The sequence below is a fragment of the Pteropus medius genome, unplaced genomic scaffold (assembly GCF_902729225.1).
Source record: "Pteropus medius unplaced genomic scaffold, Ma_sr-lr_union100, whole genome shotgun sequence".
Lineage (NCBI taxonomy): Eukaryota > Metazoa > Chordata > Mammalia > Chiroptera > Pteropodidae > Pteropus > Pteropus medius.
The window spans coordinates 16,424,033-16,443,189 of record NW_024346667.1 but is presented as its reverse complement, the minus strand read 5'-3'; the positions used below and the strand labels follow the sequence as shown (position 1 = coordinate 16,443,189).

At 37.3% G+C, this 19,157-nt stretch overlaps 1 long non-coding RNA gene and 1 pseudogene across 1 annotated transcript in view; both read left to right on the top strand.

The window, feature by feature from the left end:
- The window catches only part of LOC120613381 (uncharacterized), a 46,963-nt gene that overhangs the window by 5,319 nt on the left and 22,487 nt on the right, over window positions 1–19,157 (top strand). The gene's annotated exons all lie outside the window — the stretch shown is intronic.
- On the top strand, window positions 11,039–11,157 carry LOC120613563 (uncharacterized; annotated as a pseudogene).

Below are 19,157 nucleotides of genomic sequence, written 5' to 3'. Positions count from 1 at the left end.
TTTAGCTTGGAGATTTGGCTTGAATGAGAAAGTAAGTAGTAATGACCAATGAGCATGCTTTGAGTAGAGGTCCTGATTTTCAAACAGATGGTCGGCCAAAGTTTGTATTTTTAGCTGGTTGAATGAAATTTAATATTTTATTCCCCTAGAAATAATGTTATAAATGATGATTGAATTTTTCAAACATTATTTCCGTTAAAATGAATTCTGAGTTGAAACATGAATTTCTGGAAAAATATATCTAATCAGGTTTGGTTAGTGTAACTTGAGAAAATTTAACTGCATTCTGTGTCATTATTTCACAAAATGTTTACTGAGCACTTTATATTTTCTAGGTACATGTTAGTGAACATGCTAGTGAACATGACCGACGCAGTCCATGCTCTTGTGGAATTTACATATTTGATACTTAACTAAAAGTGTACTGAGCGATAGAAGATGTGTGAGAAGAAATGAGAAAGTGGGGCAAGGTTGAGGAGCCTAAAGAAGTTCACATGACTGGAATCGGAAGAGTAGTGAAGGGCATGCTGATGGGAACTTCAGGGTGGCAGGCTGGCTAGATCCCAGAAGGATTTGTTATCTGTGTTGAAGATGTTGGAGTTTACTCTATTTGGAATAGATGTGTTTTATGCAAGACAATGACACGATCATATTTGTGTTTTAAAGTCACTCTGGTTACTAAGTAGAAGATGGATTAGAAAAGGGCAAAAAGAAGCATGTGGAGCCAGTCAGGTGCTTTCAGTAGTAAAGACATAAGAGATGATGGGGGTTTGTATGAGACAGTGGTAGTGGGAATGGAGGAAACAAATGGATTCAGGACACCCTCCGTGGATGGAATAAAGATTTGTGATGGATTGATGTGGAGAGGGAGAAGCCAAGGGTGAGTCAGTGCATTAATTTCCTGGGCTTGCCATAACAAGTTACCATAAAATGGGTGGCTTAAAACAGAAATTTATTCTCTCAGTTTTGGAGGCTACAGATCTAAAATCGAGATGTCAGCCATGCCATGCTCCCTCTAAAAGCAAAGAATCTCTTTGCTTTTCCTAGCTTTTGGTGGTTGCTTGCAATCTTTGGCATTTCTTGGCTTGTAGCTGTAGCACTCCGATTTTTACCTGTTTCCACATGGCCTTTATTCTAACTCTGTGTGTCTCTGAGTCTCTTTATATGGACACCGGTCATTGGATTGAGAGCCCATCCTAGTTCAGTACGACCTCAACTCGATTATGTCTAGAAAAACTATTTACAAATAAAGTCCCATTCACAGTGTCCGTGGAGACTTGAATTTTGGAGGGCGGGGGCACTCTTCAACCCAGCACTGCTATTGACTAGAGGAGCCTAAAATATACCAGTCTAACAGATAAGAGATGACCAGAAGTTTACGGTGAGAAGGACAGCAGAAGAAGAGGTGTTTTGAGAAGGCCCGAGTGGCGCTGAGAGGACCATTCTCTCTCTCTCACCGCGGAACTCCAGGGCTACTTGGTCTCCCTTGGACGCTTTGCAGGCATCTCAAATTCAATGTGGCTAAACAAGAACTGTGCTGCTTTCCCCCAACCTGCTCCTCCCAGTGCTTCTTACGGTAGGAAATGGTACCATTGTGTAGCCAGTTATTCGAGCCCGAACATAATAACAGGGCCCCTCCTGAAATTACAACTTGAAAATGTCTGCTTCTCTAGCAGCTGCCAATAGCATACATGTCACTCTCATATCTTTTCCTCATAAAAAAACAGCCTCCCCATATCTACTGTAATCACCCTGCAACCAAAATACGCTGACAAAATGCAGATTTGATTATGTTTTTCTCCAGTTAAAGTCTTTCAGTGACTTCCTTAGAAATCCAGAGTAAAATCTTAAGGTCAAGAGAGCAGAGTGCTTAAAGTGGCCTTTGAGCGTGTACATGATCTACTCCTGCCGCCTCTCTGGGTTCACCCTCGCTGCTTTCTCCCCTGCTCCCTCACTCCAGCTACTCTGGCCTTCCAACAGACCATCCAGGACAGCAAAGCTCTGTCCTACCTCATCCCTTCGAAGTGCTGTTTTCTCTCCTGGAAACTCCACTCTTTGTTGAATCTTCCAACATTTCTTTTGGAGTGCTATTCCCACCTGTAATTGAGTCATTACTTTTGAAATTATTTCTTCTACTTCTATTTCTTCTGTAAAACAGGAAAGCCCACAAGGGTAGGCATAGTTGTCTTGCTAACTCCTGAATTGTGCCAGTGCCTTGCATAACAGTCTAGGTGAATGGTGACTTCTGAGGTCATACAATGGAATGGCCCTGCCCCTGAATTCTACCACCTTGTATAGTGCCTGTCCCATAAGGAGTGCTCACTAAATATTTTTTTGGAGTGACCGAGTCAATTACTGAATAAATCAGAAGATACTAGAAGTATTAGAATTGGCTGAGCTCCACCAGGAAGAAAAGAACAGAGCCTGAAGGTGCTCTAAAATGTAAGGGTCATGTAGAGTATAAAAAGCCAGCAAAAGAAGCTGAAGCACTGCCAGTGTGGTGGAGTAAAATCAGGACCATGTGGCAGCATTGACACTAAAAGAAGAAAGAGCTTAGAAGAGGGAGAGCATGGTCAAGAATGTCAAATACACAGTTTTAATCAAGCTATAACAGAAAAGTTTTCTTTGAATTTAGTGATGTAAAGTCATTGCTGAACTTGACCTACCTAATTTTGTGGAGTGTTTTGTGCAGAAGCAAGATTGGAGTGGTTTGAAAATGAGTAGGATATTAAGAATTAAGACAATTAGTTATTTCAAGTATATTAATTGAAGGGGAGGAGAGAGATTGAGCAGTATCTGCAGATTTATTTCGGGGTGGAAAGAAGTTTTTGGTTCAGAGCAAGAAGGAGGGATTGGCCTTAGATAGAGGGTAGGATGATTTTTACTGGGAAGGACAGTCATGCACCACTTCTCAACCCCTGAATGTCACATAAGAGTGGCCTTGGGCCTGGAACATTTCCTTGTAAAGAGATAAAGAGCCCTTACAGCCTGTGCTGGGCTTATCTCCTTGTGAAGGAATGTCTTTCCCTGTTCCAAGCTTGACATATAATCTTTTGTTCTGCTTAAGTGCATGCATCGGTGGCCCTCAGACATGCCTGCAGCCTTCTGTATTTCAGACCCCATGGGAAGGACTTGGGGTCCTTCTACTGTAGCAGCACAGAGCAGGGTGTGTACAGTCACACAGCCTACATCGGCTGCAGATCAGAGCGGCTGGCCATCAGGGACCAACACATTGTAAGAGGCTGGATCTCATGTACCATCTTGTTCCTCTTGCTGTAAGTAAGTGCTGTGCCACTTGAGCCTGTTGTGCATGTTGCCTACTCTCAGTGACCTTGAATCACACACAGATTTCTTCCTTGGGTGGCACTTATCTTTTAAACTTGGCTGCAAGGCCTGGCCACCCAGTGAACAGGGCAGACCACTTTTTCTTTTGTAAATGGTTGTGGTAATAGATAGGGAAATATTGATGCAGATATAGACGGGTTTATCTGTTTCTTTTTCTAGAGAAGTAGGATGTCCTATGCTGAGAGATAAGGGAGATGTGAAAGGATTGGGGTTTGATAAGAAGGAAGAATATTTAATATTTCTTATGGAGAATAGAGAAACATTGTAGCATTACTGATCAGTGTTACAGGCCCATTTGAGGTTGGTAATTACAGGTCAGGATCAATCTACACTGTTAATGAGATTCGTCTTTATCAACATTTAGTACTTAGGGTGCAAACGCAAAGAAGGATAGTTGGATCCATCCAGGTTTGAGGTTTTTGCATGTGGATGCAATGAGAGGTCTGTGGAGCAAAAGAGTTGAGAACATTAGAAAAAGAGGAGTTAAGATTGTACCCAAGAAGAATAAACAGGGAAGTGAAGAAATGAAGTAGCTGATAGATAAAGTAGAGGGTTCTATGGACTGGAGGTGCCCTGGAAGTTAAAGAACCCATGTGATAAATCATAAGTGAGTAGGCTGGAAAGATGGGAGATTGTGGGCAGACAGTGAGAAGTCTGAATTAGTGACATCAGAGATGAAGTACTTTGAGATGATGACAAGGTCTGTAGCATAGTAGCTGATGTGATGGAAATGATGAAGTCAGGAACATGAGAAGCCAGGGAGTAAATCATTCATCTACATGGACAGTGGAGTCATCCAGGATGATAGCAGGACTTGGCATGAAAGGAATACTTTGAGCTGGGTGCCACTGGCAATGAAAAAGTTTGCCTATGACAGTGACAGGAAAGGTGGTGTTAGAGTATGTATGGAGGTAGAGGAATAGTTAGATCGTGTGAGTCTCAGGGGCACAGGAGCTTTGGCAAAAAGATGTAGGAGTGAAGATGTGGGAGTGGTTTTGGGAGAAAGGAAGATATCGCTTTCCAAATGTGAGGTAAATGGGATGGAGGAAGAACAGCAGTTTTTAGCAGAGAGAGCTACAGGGAAACTGGTGCCTTCTGTGGGTAGCCAGGTTTCAGTGAACCCAGAGTCTGATAAAGCCAGGAAGTGCAGAGCCGAGTTTAAAGGTTATAGGAGGTAATGATGACCCAGCCCTTCCAGAGGCTTGGGAGAGGAGAGAGGAATTATTTGATTTAGAAAGAAGTCATATGGAGTATTTGAGAAATGGGAGCATTGGAGAGTGTAAATCACCACAAGCTTTTGATTTTGGACAGGAACCAAGGAAAATAGGAATGTGTGTCTTTATGGTTATGATTACATATTCCCTGAAGCGGTGTTTCTCAGAGCATGATTTGTAGGCCACTTCATCAAAATCATTTAGAGGTTTATTGAAAATTCAGATTTCTTGGCTCTGCCACTTACTGACTAAATTAGAATCTGGAGGAGTTGGGTGAGAAGGGTTGGGGGAGTTGGTGGTGTGACAGAAGATGCTTAAGAATCTGTATTTTTTAAGCTCCTTTTCACAAACGAAGTAAGAAAACTAGGGCTCTGGAGGACAGTGGGCACATAATTCACAAGAGAGTGCTTGGACCACTGGGCGATAGAGTGGAATGGTGTAGTCACATGTGGTTAGCCAGAGAGTGCATTAAGTCAGTCCTGATATTAAATGGCTGTGGTGCAGGCCTAATCTAATTAGATTGGACAAGACAGGTTTTTAGTCATACTAGGCTAAACTTTTAATAGTGGAAAATGAGATTGTCCTTAAGATCGAAAATGACCCAAAAGCTTTGATATCTGCTCTAGATATTGTCATGGTGCAGGGGCAAGGATCCCACAGAGTCTGAAGGCAGTAGAGGGGAAAAAAATCTGCCTCTAAATGTAATCCATCAGGTTTAGCCCCTTTAATAAACTCATTACAATTTCTTTCCTCCTCTCTCCAATTAAGTTTGACCAGCAGTTCTGTCACCACTTGAAATATTTCATCTTATTCATGACCTTTTCAGAAAATCAGATGCCAACCTTTTACATTCTATCCAAGTTTTAGAAGTGATAGACTGATGTCACTCCAGCTGACTCTTGCTGACTCTTGCTGGTAGAAAGTGATATTTGTGAATTTTGGTAACCTCCCATTACCTGAAGTGGGCACCAGCAGTAGATATTCTGGTTGGAGCTCTAGAGGATTTTGCTCCATCCACATCAATTGATGCCATTGATGGGCCAGTGATCGTGTGTGGAAAACTCCATTATAATGCCCCAGGATGTTTGTAGGCCAAAGATTGAGGAGGCGGGCAGGACTCCTAATGGATGGTGAGTAGAAAAAAACTAAGCTGAACTTGGAGTGTTAAGACAGAGTTTACTGGACTGGGACACACATGGGTCACTATTATATAACTATGATATAGTTATAATATAACTGTTATATGTGAGAGCTCATCTAGGACACTCATTTGTCAATATTCATATTACTAATATTGTATCGTGTGTACAGAATACTCGTAGACTAGAAACAAGAATATTTCTCTAGTTTCTCTCTAGATTGACATAGATTATTAGAGGAATAGTACATAGAGGTAAAGAGTGTGTGATCTCTTAACTGGAATAATGGACGAGACATTAATAAAGCAAAATTAGCCCCAGAGAACGTAGAATTAAGATAGTGGCTCTCGGGCAACTCTATGTGAAGAGCATCAAGTACCGACCCTAAGGAGGCTCCTAAGAACCAGTCTTAGGGGTCTGTAACAGATCGCTGTCTGACATGTCTTCTCCTCTTCTTCTGGAGCATATGTCTCCCCAGCTTTGACTCTGTTTTTAGCTCTCTTTGAGACTAGCTGTGGCCATGTGACCAAGTTCTTACTAGTGGAAAGTGAACCAAATAGATGTGCTTAAAATGAAATTTCTTGTTCTGGGCTCCCTCGTCTCATCACATAAGCTGGATCAGAGACATGCTTGTGACTCAGTTTTAACCAGATGGGGAAAACCTTGTCATATAACTACAGCCCATGGGACCAAATCTTGTCATTGGCTGTTTTAAAAATATTTTTATACTTTTAAATGATTGGAAAAAACTCAAAAGAAGCATAATATTCATGTCGTGAAAATTATATGAAATTTTGGTGTTTATAAATAAAGTTTTATTGGAACACAGTCATGCTTTCTCTCTCTTTTTTTTTTACTTATCATCTGTGGCAGAATTATATGCGCAAAAGATATTTGTAAGGCATACAATTTTTTCCTTGCAGAAGAAAATGCTATGTGTTGATTAGAATAATGTTGGCCAACATCCAAGTTAACAATTTAAGGTGCTGTTATTTTACAAGATATCAGACTTAGTGGGTTCATAAGGTTTGAATGAAGTTTCAGATTTGACTCTGAAAATATCTTTCTTAGCTAACGTGGAGAAAAAATACTGAAATCTGGAATAATATGTTTAAAAATGGGTTGCTTTAACAATATCTGGGAGAAAGAGTACAGAAATGCATATTGTGACTTTTATGATTGTAATATTTTAAAAGTGCAGATGATCCGTTTGTATTCTGTTCATCTCCTTAGAGAGTTTGCATATAGGCAACAGAGGAAATTAAAACTGGCAATGTGAGCAGGGCATTAATCCATGTGAACAGCTTGCATCTAGACAACAATGGAATTTACTGAACAATAGGAGAGTATTCTCACTTGCCAAGTTCTAGGGTTTCGTTGTGGCTGTTTTCGTTGGAGGTGTGGGTGCTGGCAGGAATACCTTCATCAACATGTTACACTGATTTCCAGATTTCACTTGGTGGTCTTGGCTGGCAGGGCATTTATGCATTTTTTTTTTAAGCTATTCCATGCTGGTCACTATGGCATCTGTCTTTTATGAAGAGAGTCTAATGTCTGTGTGTTTTTATTTGGAAGAGCACATGGAGCCTTTTTAAGGGAGGCTGGATCTTAGCTGTGATGTGCCTGTAGTGCATGGAGATACTAGAACATCTGGGGTAATAGATCACTATTTCTGGAATAAATTAATAATTATCTTACGCTGTATTTGGGTTACATAGGTAGGGTAGGCCACATCACAGAGAAAACTGAAGGCTAGACAGAGAAATCGCAGAAGAGTCACCGTATTTGGAAAGAAGTGGGCAGAGAAGCGTGGAATGCAGCAGGCACTTGAAGAGCGTCGTTTTGTTCAATGTCGTTCATTATAACGTTGATGGGATGCCGTGGGGACTTAGCTCTCATTTACATTAACAAGCCTATGGTAAAACTAGTTTTGTTAAACATCATTTTGCTTCAGTTCCAAGAGCCTAAGAACATTAAGTGAGGACGTACTGTTAATATGTATTTTTGGCCTGGTTGTATCACTAATAGGTTTTGTGACTTTAGGTGATATAAGTTAGTTAATTTCTCTTTGGAAAATTAGGGAGCCCTAACTGAGAAGAAACAATATATATCTTATTTGAAAATGAGTATGCAAATAAAAGCTAATAAAATTATAACAGTTATTAAAATGATGTTTGGTATATACTGATTTGGAGAATAGGAAATAAGTGGATTTACTCTAAGAGAAACATGACTCTCCAATAAAGAGATAATGTTCACAATGAAATGTTTCCTTTACACCAGTTTTCCCACAGTGAAATAGGTCTGGAGAGGCAGTGGTGCATAATGGGAGGCACTTGAATTTTGGGAGACCAACTTGGGTTTAAATCTACAATTTAGACATGTGTCTAGGTAAATTACCCTCTCTAAGTTTCAATTTCCTTATGTAAAACTTTTGTAGAGTAATATCTGTATATTGTAGTTTGCTGTAAGGATTTGAGATAAAAGTTATCAAGGCTTTGGTACAGTGTATGGCACATACCAGTGACTCAATAATTGGTAGATATTGTTAATATTCATTGTGCAGAAAGCAATATGCCTTCACTAACCTTGTCCTTCACGAACTTCTCTCTTTTAAACTGCAGTGATATTTGGTATTGCTGTGGAGGGAGGTGTTAACTAGCTCCAGTTTTGGAGGTGAATGTGAAAATACAGTGGTAACTTTTTCAGAAACATATTTAAGTAATGAAAAAGCAATTCTGGTTATAATAATATCCTCTGAAGGCGAGCTCAAGAGAGGAAACTGACATTCATTTTATTTGTTTTATCAACCTTTTATTGTTATTACTGCTTTTCATAGTAGACTAGCTTGTAAAAATGACTTGGGTGTTGGAGGTGGCCTAGTAAAGAGGAAAAGTTCCAGTTCTGTGGTTTCCTGGTCTCCTTACTATCTACCAAGTTGTTTTCTCCTTTGCATTGTTTTCCTGTATCTAAAGAGAATGGATGGGCTGTGAAATGGGACAGGTTAAAGACATCTGTGAATGCCTTAATCTCTAATACATCAATTTATATCTCCTTTGGTGCCTACAGAGAGGAGAGTTTAAGTTACCGGTAGAGAGTGTGAATGTCATTTGGGAGTGGGCTGGGTAAGGAAAGGAGGTGATGACATGGAGCAGCATTTATATGTTGGAGCACTAGGTGTCTCCGCACTTTCTCTTAGCTGTAGAATTTAGCAAGGCCATTTTAGGTGTAGACTTCTCGCTTAGTTTATAATTCTTCTGAATCTTCCTCCTGCATGTAAACATTCTTCTCTGATGTTTGTGCCAGTCTCCTGCTAATCCATGATCTCTGCTTTAAACCTCATATTTGTCCTTCAACTCCCTTGTCGGTAAAGGAGAGAACACCTTGATTCTCCCCATTTCACTGCTTCCTAGGTCTCAACATTCTTGCTCTTCTTTGCTAGGGAGTGTCTTGCCGTATAACATGCCAACACTTCCATCCATAGTTTTTTTTTTTTTTTTAACTCACTAGATCCAAAATATCTTATATAAAGTATATTGCATCATTGATTCAATCACTGAGCATTTACTGAGTTTGTGTTTTGTATGTGGCCTAGGCTCATCTTATGTTTTGATGTGAAAACATAGGTTTTATCCCTCATGGATTTAGGAGAATCTTTAGGGAAAATGGAAACTCCACAAGCGATAATAAAAGATCTCTTTATTCACCAGATTATGTAGTTTGGACAATTTTTCTAAATTGTATGCATTCTCTACCTTCAGAAGAAATATGTTCTGTGTTGCTAAGGCTTTGGGGAGTGGGAACATTGAGTTCTATTGTAAGGAAAAAAAGAAGCAATATGAGGATTTTTATGTGGGAGGGATAACGAGAGTTTCCACAGAGCAAGAACAGACCACTGAATGGGAGAAGTAAGCAAAAAGATGTGTGTGGCTAGGCAGCGCCTGGATTTATACCCCTAAGTGGTCTAATAGACAGTGATCAGTTACCTGGAATGGACTTGACATTTGCGTGTCCAAGCCCTGTGGTTCTGGGATGACCGAGCTTAACCAGCCATCTCAGGTAAAGAGTCATTATTGTTATTTAATGGAGGCATTGTTGTGCTTCATTCAAAGTCTCTACAGCTAATAACAACTAAGTTGTTGACTGCATAGTAGTAGCAACATCTTACTGCCTACACGCAGAGATCTTTTTAGTCAATTACCTCATCACCTGGTAAGTGGGGAGTCAGTGTTATACCTCATGCCTTGAATATGACACATATTGTGGCTAATCTATACATATGCTTCTTTCTGCAATGCCACAGGGAGTAGTAAGCTTGATTCCTGGACTTCTAGTGGGATGAGCAGTGGCAGAAACTTCTGTTTGGGCGGGAGCATCCTGACCTGAGAAAGGCAAAGAGTAGACTCCTCATGTCATATATGAAACTGTGTGCTAGGCATTGTAGAATCAATGGAGATGGATAAGATTTAGTCCTTCTGTCTCATTTTTATTTATGAGGCAGAAGAAATACTGTGGGTCCATGATAAAATGTCAGGTCAGGAATGAATGCTTTCGGTAAAATATTTGCCTTCTTGAGACAGTAATTGCAGCCAAGATTTTGGAGGTCTCTTCACTTTTCGAATAGGGCTCAACTTTGTTTTAATAAATTTTCGATCTCTCTTAATTCATTGGTATATGCGTGAAACAACAAGGCCACTTCCTAAATTTCTTGACAAAACCAAATATCCTCTGTAAAGTCCTTTGTTGATATATGATATTACACAGAGGGAGAATTATGATCTAAGTCATAATACTGCTAGCTTTATGAGTTTCTAGTTGAACACCTGCATCCAGAAAGTGTTAAATCTGATGACAGCTTTCTGCTGGTAAGTGTCATGGCTTTATCCTGGCCTGTATTCTGTTTGATATATTCATCAAGGATTTAAATTTACGTGTAGAGGACATACTCATTAAACTTGTGAGTGATGAAGAGTTAAGAGGATTTATAAAAACCTAAATGATAGAATCAGATGAAAGAGGTCTTAACATGATAAAGAGATGAACCAAACTTTAAAAGCAGTTTGATAGGGATAAATAGCAAACACTATATAATTATTTTTTGCTTTAGTATTATTGTCTTAACATTAGAAGCATAAGAAAAGAAAAACATGCCAGAACATAATAGTTTAAAACATATATATTTACAAACACATAATTATATTATTAAAACATATAATTATGTTATTACATTAGTATAATAGTTCAAAACACAACATTTTACAGTGAGACATAGTTAAATAGGTAAGAACATCTTGTATATTCTAGATGCCTCACCATGATCATTAAAAAGCAATGGTAGAGGTCTATGGCCATGCCACCCTGAACAAGCCTGATCTCATTTGATTTTGGAAGCTAAGCAAGGTTGGGCCTGGTCAATACTTGGATGGGAGACCACCTAGGAAGACCAGGTGCTGTAGGCGTAAAAAATAAAAAATAAGGGATAGTAAGCTGACAAGGTCCTTGCAATCTATGAGGTCAACCAAGGGTTGCCTTGCCTAACAAAAAAAAAAAAAAAAAAAGGCAATGATAGAGTTCCTCTACTCTGCAATATTTTCTTGAATCCACTGCAGACTATAGACTCTGTGTATAAACTATCTGCAGGAATGTTTTTAAAAATCTCTGTGTCTGAGAAGTGTGTATCTGAGAAATGTGCATTCACTCTAGTTACTGAAATTGTATTGGTTACACATTTTGCAGAAATTGGAGCATGACTCGTTTTCTTTTTATCTTGTTGGGCATATGGAAACATCCTTCTGGATGATGATGCAATTTTGTAAGTGTTGATCATGATAATTTCCACTGAGTTTTCCTAATTTCTTCACAGTCTCCCTGTATGATATAGACAGCTTCCTCTCTTGCATGTTGCTAGTCTCTACCTGGATGTCCTGATGGCTGAATTCCTCGGTGATTGCCTTGCTCAGACCTACTCCCACCTCTTCTCCTGTTTCTGGGCCAAGTCCTGGGGTGAGCTGCTGCTGAACTCTGCCATGTTGGGCACAGTGGAGGCTCAGTGGGGCTGCTGGCAGTGTCAGGCAGCAAATGGAAGTCACTTATTTTTAAGAATTAAAATTTTATGAATTATAACAAAACAAAACAAAAACCCAACTAATGTTCAAGAGTAAGATGAGAGAAATTTAGTGGTAATATTTGTGAAAATGTTTTATAGGTTATAATTTAGAACATTCTCAAAATGAAACCCCTATGGAATGTGGCTACAAACCCATCAATGTGTTATACAGTATTAGTGGAAGTGGGTTAGAGTGAGGGAACGGTAATTCACTTCCTGTGAGTTGATCAGTCTACATCTTTCAATTTTTGCTTTCAGTTTTTCGTAACACAATTTTAAAAATAACATTTATTATTTGTTATTACAAAGTAATGTGTTTTCATGGCAGAAAATCTGAAATGTACAGAAAAATACAAGTAAAGATCATTTATAATCCCATTGATTGGAGAGAATTGCTGTTAATATTTTCTTATTATTCCAGGTTAATGCACACACACGGATATGTGTATATATATGATCTTATTATACATTTTTGTAATCTCCTTTTCCTTCTACTTGACAACATATAGTAAACATTTCAATGCCATTCAATTGCTTCTTCAACATACTTTTAAATTTTATCATATAGGTATGCTATACTACTCTATGATTTTTAAATACTGTAAGGAATGCTGTGATAAATATTAATGATAGATAAATATTTGCTCATACTCCTGATTATTTCCTTAAAGAAAGTTCTTAGAAGTGTAAATAAAAAGGGTATTGGTATCATTCTTTAACAGGTACGTAGACAAATGATATATGTTCAGAAGAGAGTGATTTTATGAAAAGACTAGAAACTATGTCATTTGAGAAAGTTGCAAGAGAATAATTGAAAATAGTTGCAAGAGAGAAAATAGGGATTCAAAGCTTCTTTACATATTTCTGGACCTGTCATAAAGAGGATGAATTAATTACATGACTCAAACATATAACATTAATACCAATGGTTTGAGGTTATAGAGAGTCTGATGCAGAAGTGCTTGCCATTGCCAGAATTATTAAAACTTGGGTGAGAGTGACTCAAGGAGAAGAGTGGCCTGAACTTGGAGGCACAAGCATAGGACTATTTGGTCAAGGGTATTCAGGGGCTGAAAGTTGATTGGACTTTTCTAGCCTTCTGAGTCAATGATTTGTCCTAAGCAGGAAGTTTTTATAAGAAACGAATGACTGATTAGAGCATTTTTTGTTTGTTTGTTTTTTCATGTTGGTAAAAAATAATTTACTTGGGTGTTTTTGTGTTTGGGGTGGGGAACCCAGCTGCAATTCTGTCTTATTGCAGAATTAATGCATATTTTCTTCCTAAAATAATTTTAATAGAAATTTATTTTGTGAAGAAATTGATAATAATTTTCATCATCTATTCATTATCACCTGGATATTTTAAAATTGTAGACAGTTTTTTGTTGCTGTTATTTATAATATACTCAATATATAATAGAGTGCCCAGCTGAAGGTCCCACTTAGGAATTTTTTTGTCTTTTATTCTAAGGAGAGAACTGTCAGAAAGTCATCTTGTTGTCCTCTGTAGGTATGAAGGCAGCTTCCTCCACAAAGTATCTTGCTGGAGGCAATTGGGGTAGAGAGCAGTGCATGGCACAGAGAAGGTGGTAACAAGTGTTTGATAAGTGAATGAATGAATGAATGAATGAATGAATAAATACATAGTGTAATGCCTTTTGGAGGTTGAAGAGGATACTTCTATTTTCTAAAAAAAGAGGCATACTCAAACTTTTAGTATGTCTAAGAGGAAAAGGGAGCTCCTGCCTGATTTCTGAGGATGTGAAATTTTTAGAAGGGAAGTGAGATAATGGCTCAAAGTCTACAAAGGGATGATAACTAAGCATGGTACTCTTGAACTTGACCCCTTGGGCAGACTGAGGATTGATGATTAGGGGAGTTCAGGCAATAGAGAGCCTTGTTCTGGCTTGTTTTAATTTGGAGAGAATTGGGTTATTCTCTCTTTAAGATCCACTTGGGGCCTCTGTGGGAAATGAATGAATATTAGCCCAGTTGATCATATCAAATTCAGAATGAGCCTCAGCATCATCTGTTGAGTCAGGATCAGGGGTATCAGCCACCAGGTGCCAGCAAGAAGCTATGGCAATAATGGAATTGTCAGAAGAATAGAGATTCTCTGTGTGTGGTTGTAGAAGTTGAACTGGCATTCTCACATTTATACTAAGAAAGCTGTTAGATTTGGGGTAATTTGGGAGAGTGTTGCCTCCAAAGAAAGGCCTGGTAGATTATAAGCTTCAAAGACAGGGATTCCTGATTTTTTGTTTATTGATGTGTTCCAAGCACAGAGCAATGACTGGCACACCGTAGTCAGTCAGTAAATATTTGTTGAAAAAATGAATATTGGATTCCCTGTTATTATGACAAATGGTTCTCAAACTGTTAATTAATTAGAAAAATAAAGATGGAGCCATACAGTTATCCTGACTTGTGGAGCATTTTATATAATCTCCTAACTGTCTAACATGCATAAGGAAATGTGACCATAGGAAAAAGACAACATTTTTATTCTGAAACAGGAATTCTTTTCAATTCACCTCAATTCTATAGCCAACCAGCCATAATTTCGTCAGTGTTATCCGTGGTTAGATTATCATACTGACGGAATTTTGAAACCAAAATTTTGTCTTTGAAAGACAAAAGTACATGGGGCAAGGATCAATAAAGTATCCAGCTAATATAAAATAGTGTAAGTAAAATTAAAAATAAGAAATTAAATGACTTCTTCTGACAAATGCTGTTGCAGAAAAACCTCAGGTTGTCATTTGAAATTGATAATGTAGGGAAACTCTCATTGCAGCATGAACTTTAAATCTTCCATGGCACAGGTTTTCACTAATATGAATTCTAAAGGTGCTGGCCGTTATGAAGTGAAGTGTATTTCTGATCATTTTCGACTCATTTACTGATTCAGATATCTGTTTCTTTTTTTCCTGTAACTCACACAATGTGACTAAGGATGTTTATTTTAGCATTCTAGAATTCTAATTTTTACTTAAAAGATTAACCATGATTAGGTGGTCCTCCCCATCTTTTTCCTTTTTGTAGAAAGGCTTCCAGATAGGATTTGGGAAAGTTACCCAGCAAATGGGATTATTCACCCTGAAGTATTTTGGCAAAATAAATATATTTTTTGTGCTCTATTTGACAGAGATGCATACAGTTTTGATGGACAGCAGCCATAGGTGTGTTAAAGCTCCCTACTTCAAAAGTGTGCACAGTTGTAGTGTAATGTGCACCACTGGACAATAGTTCTAGGAGGATGAAGAGAAATTTTCTTTGAAAAACAGAATTTATTTAACAAGAATTTTTATAAAGCAGTTGAAGAAAACATATATGGATGTTATAGTTTTTTGACCAATTCCCAGGCCAAAGAGATGAAGATTATAAATTGAGGAATCAACAAAAATAAGAATGATTTTTAAATGTGTATTTAATGATTCTAAATGGCTGTAATGTGATATGTTCTAATCAGCACTATAATATGAGAAGGAGCTATTTCGATTTGGAGGAGACAGAGTATGAAGTTTTTAACACCTAGCAGGTTAGTCCATATTCTTACTGAAGCTACTCTTTTGAGGTTAGATGTTTTTTAATGTTTATTTAATTTGTCTGAGTTCATATACTCAAAGTTCATATACTCAGAGACTCATTTGAGACAAGGACTTTTTCATCTACTTCAAACTCAGCAATGAGTCCAGCGTTTAGAAAATATTCAGACTGTCTGAAAGTCAATGTTCAAGCAAGCATGCATGCCGAATATCCTTGCATGATGTTCTTTCTGGTAATGTGAAAATCAGATGTGCCCAGTTGCCCAGATCTTGGCAAGGGGCTTCCATTTGACATTGTTAGGAGTATAAATGAAGACAAAGGACAAAAATTTTGGATTGGGAGTTTTTCAACTAAGGCAAAATTGATATTTTTCTTTTGTCAGTTAAGGTGTAAGTTTAAGGTGTACAATGTGATGGTTTGATATACTTACATATTGAGACATGATTACCGTGGGAATGTTAACACTTTTATCACCTCACATAATTATTTTTTTGTGTGTGTGATGAGAACTTTTATGATTTACTCTCTTAACAACTTTCAAGTATATAATGCAGTATTATTAACTATGTTCACCATGCTGTTCATCAGATCCCCAGAACTTATTCATCTGGTAACTGGAAGTTCGTACTCATTGACTAACGTCTCTCCTTTTCTTCCATCCCCTAGCCCCTGGCAACCAGCAATCTACTCTCTGTTTCTATGAGTTCTGCTTTTTTAGATTCCACATATAACTGAGATCACATAGTATTTGTCTTTCTCTATCTGACTTATTTCTCTTAGCATAATTCACTCAAGATCGCAAATGGCAGGATTTCCTTCTATCTCATGGCTGAACAATATTCCATTGTATATATAGACCACACTTCTTTATCTATTCATCCATTGACAGACACTTAGGTTTTTCCACATCTAGGCTATTGTAAATAATGCTGAAGTGAACACGGGGGTGCAAATGCCTCTATCAGATCCTGATTTCTTTTCCCTTGGATATATACTCAGAAGTGGGATTGCTGGATCATATGGTAGTTCTATTTTTAATTTACTGAGGAACCTCCATACTGTTTTCCATAGTAGCTGAACCAGTTTACATTCCCACTAACAGTGCAGAAGGGTTCTCTTTTCTCTATATTCTAGTCAATACTTCTTATCTCATCTTTTTAATAATAGCCTTCTAACTGGTATGCAGTGATACCTCATGGTGGTTTTGATTTGCATTTCCCGGAGAATTAGTGATGGTGAACATCTTTTTATGTACCTGTTGGCCATTTGTATGCCTTCTGTGGAAAAAATATTCAGTTTTTCTGCCTATTTTTTTAATATATATATATTTGCTATTGCATTGTATGAGTTTTTAAAATATATTTTAGATATTAACTCATCAAATATATAATTTGCAAATATTTTCCCACATCTTTTACGTTGCTTTTTCATTTATTAATTGTTTCTTTTGCTTTGCAGGAGCTTTTTAGTTGATGTAGTTCTACTCGTTTATTTTCGGTTTTGTTGCTTATACTTTTGTTGTCAAATTCAAAAAATTGTTGCTGTCAAGACCAATGTCCAGGAGTTTCTTCCCCATATTTTCTTCTAGGAGTTTAATGGTTTTAGATCTTATGTTTAAGTCTTTAATCAACTTCAAGTTAGTTTTTGTGAATGGTGTAAAAACTGGATAACTTATTTATTAAAAAGAATATTCTTTCTCCATTAAATATTCTTAGCACCCATATAAATATCAATTGATTGTATTTATGAGGGTTTATTCCTGAGCTTTCTATTTTATTCTATTGGTCTATGTATCTATATTTATACAGCTTTGATTACTGTATTATAATTTAAAATGAGGAAGTGTGATGTCTCCAACTTTCTTCTTTTTTCAGGATGACTTTGGCTATTTGCAGTCTTTTGTGGTTCCATATGAATTTTAGAATTTTTTTTCTATTTCTATGAAAAATACTATTGGAATTTTGTTAGGGATTGCCTTGAATCTGTAGATGGCTTTGGGTAGTATGGACATTTTAACAATATTTATTCTCAATGCATGAACACAGGATATCTTTCTATTTATTTGAGACTTCTTTAATTTCTTTTGTTTCAAGAAGGTTTAAACTAATGGAAAACTCACAGTATTTCTTTGACAATGCTAAGTCTTCTGCCTAAATGGGTTTTTTTTTGTGCATTTCAAGTTGATTTTTTATTTTTCTTAGAGACACCTAGAAACATTACCATTTACCTCTGTACATAATGTATAATATACCTCCATTTTTATGACTTTGCTCAGTTATTTACTTCTTTTTATTGTTGTTCTTTTTATAATTACTCCACTGTCTACATCTTTCCACATATGCAAAGCTTGTAGATTGAGGACATTTGATGAAACTTGTGTAGAGAGAAGAGATCAAATGGAAATTCTCAGAGTGTTAAATTGTGCTTTGAGCAATGTCAATGAACCTTAAGGATAATAACTTAATTTGTAAGCTGTGAGAAAAATGATGAGTTCTGTGATAGGAGACATGTGACTTCTACAGTGGTAGAATTCATTCCACTCAGAATCCACAGACTGAATGCTTCATAAAGGAAGGGGAATTGAGCATAGAGAAAGTAGCATTTGGAAAGGTGCAAGAGAGTAGCATTTGAATCCTCACTTGCATTGCTTCAGAACGGGTTTTCAATGTATCTCATCTGGGCACTTGTAGTAGCATCTAATGCTTTTCTTGTTTTTTATCTCTCCACGTGCAATTCATTTATGCTAAGCTGCTTCCAGAGTGATATTTCTAAAACACAAATATGTACATTGTCAAATGAGTTTGCCTACGTAGAGTTTTAGAATCTGTGGACTACATCTGATGAGGAAATTTGCGAGCCAACACAATCCTTCTCAAATTTACGTGGGTACATGTCTGCAGATTGATGGTTGTCTATAAATCATCTTCTCCCTCTTACAGCTCACATGAGATCCTGGAGTCTAGACCACCCAGTTACTACTTGGAAGGACAGTTTATTGCTTTGACAGAGATTTTAACAGCTATTTTAGGTTGTAAATCTTTGGAAGAGTTGTCCCACCTGTTTTACCACCTGAACATGGTTCAGAAATTGCAGAGTGTGAAAAGGTAGTATTTGTAAACTATTTCAGTGTCCCATTTTTAACTGTCTAAGTATTTACTGGCAATACGTTCTGTGGCCAGTACAATGTTAGGAGTTTTTGGAATTTGGGGAAAACTAGATATAATATTGCTTTTATTCTTATTGGAAATACAAAGATACCTATAATGCAATTAAATAAAAAATTACAGCTTAATAAGAGCATGGAATATTGTAATAAGGAAAAAAACAAATAATCATAATAGGTAACACCGAAATCTTACTATATGCCGTAAACTGTGCTAAACACTTTACATTGATTATTTTAATTTAATTTTAATTTTATCAATTTAATTTTTACGACTACCCTATGAAGTATATATATAAAGGTCAAAAGTGAACTGTAGATTCAGATAAGCTCAACCACTAATTTGATTAAGCCATAGAGGTAGAAATAATTTCCAGGATTGTCATAGAAGACTTTTACAAGGGATAGAATTCGAAGCTATATTTAAGGGTCAGGTTGGAATTGGATAGACATGTATGAATAGGAAGCGTTTTAGAAGAGGGGTGCCATGAGCAAATTCCCAAAGGTAAGGATCTAAATGAATGTTAATGGGAGAGTGTTGCAGATCATAGAGACTTTGCAAAGGATGATAAAAAAAAATAAATGAAACTAAGTAGGCTGGGAATAAAATATATATGTGTACAACTATGACTCTCAGGCAG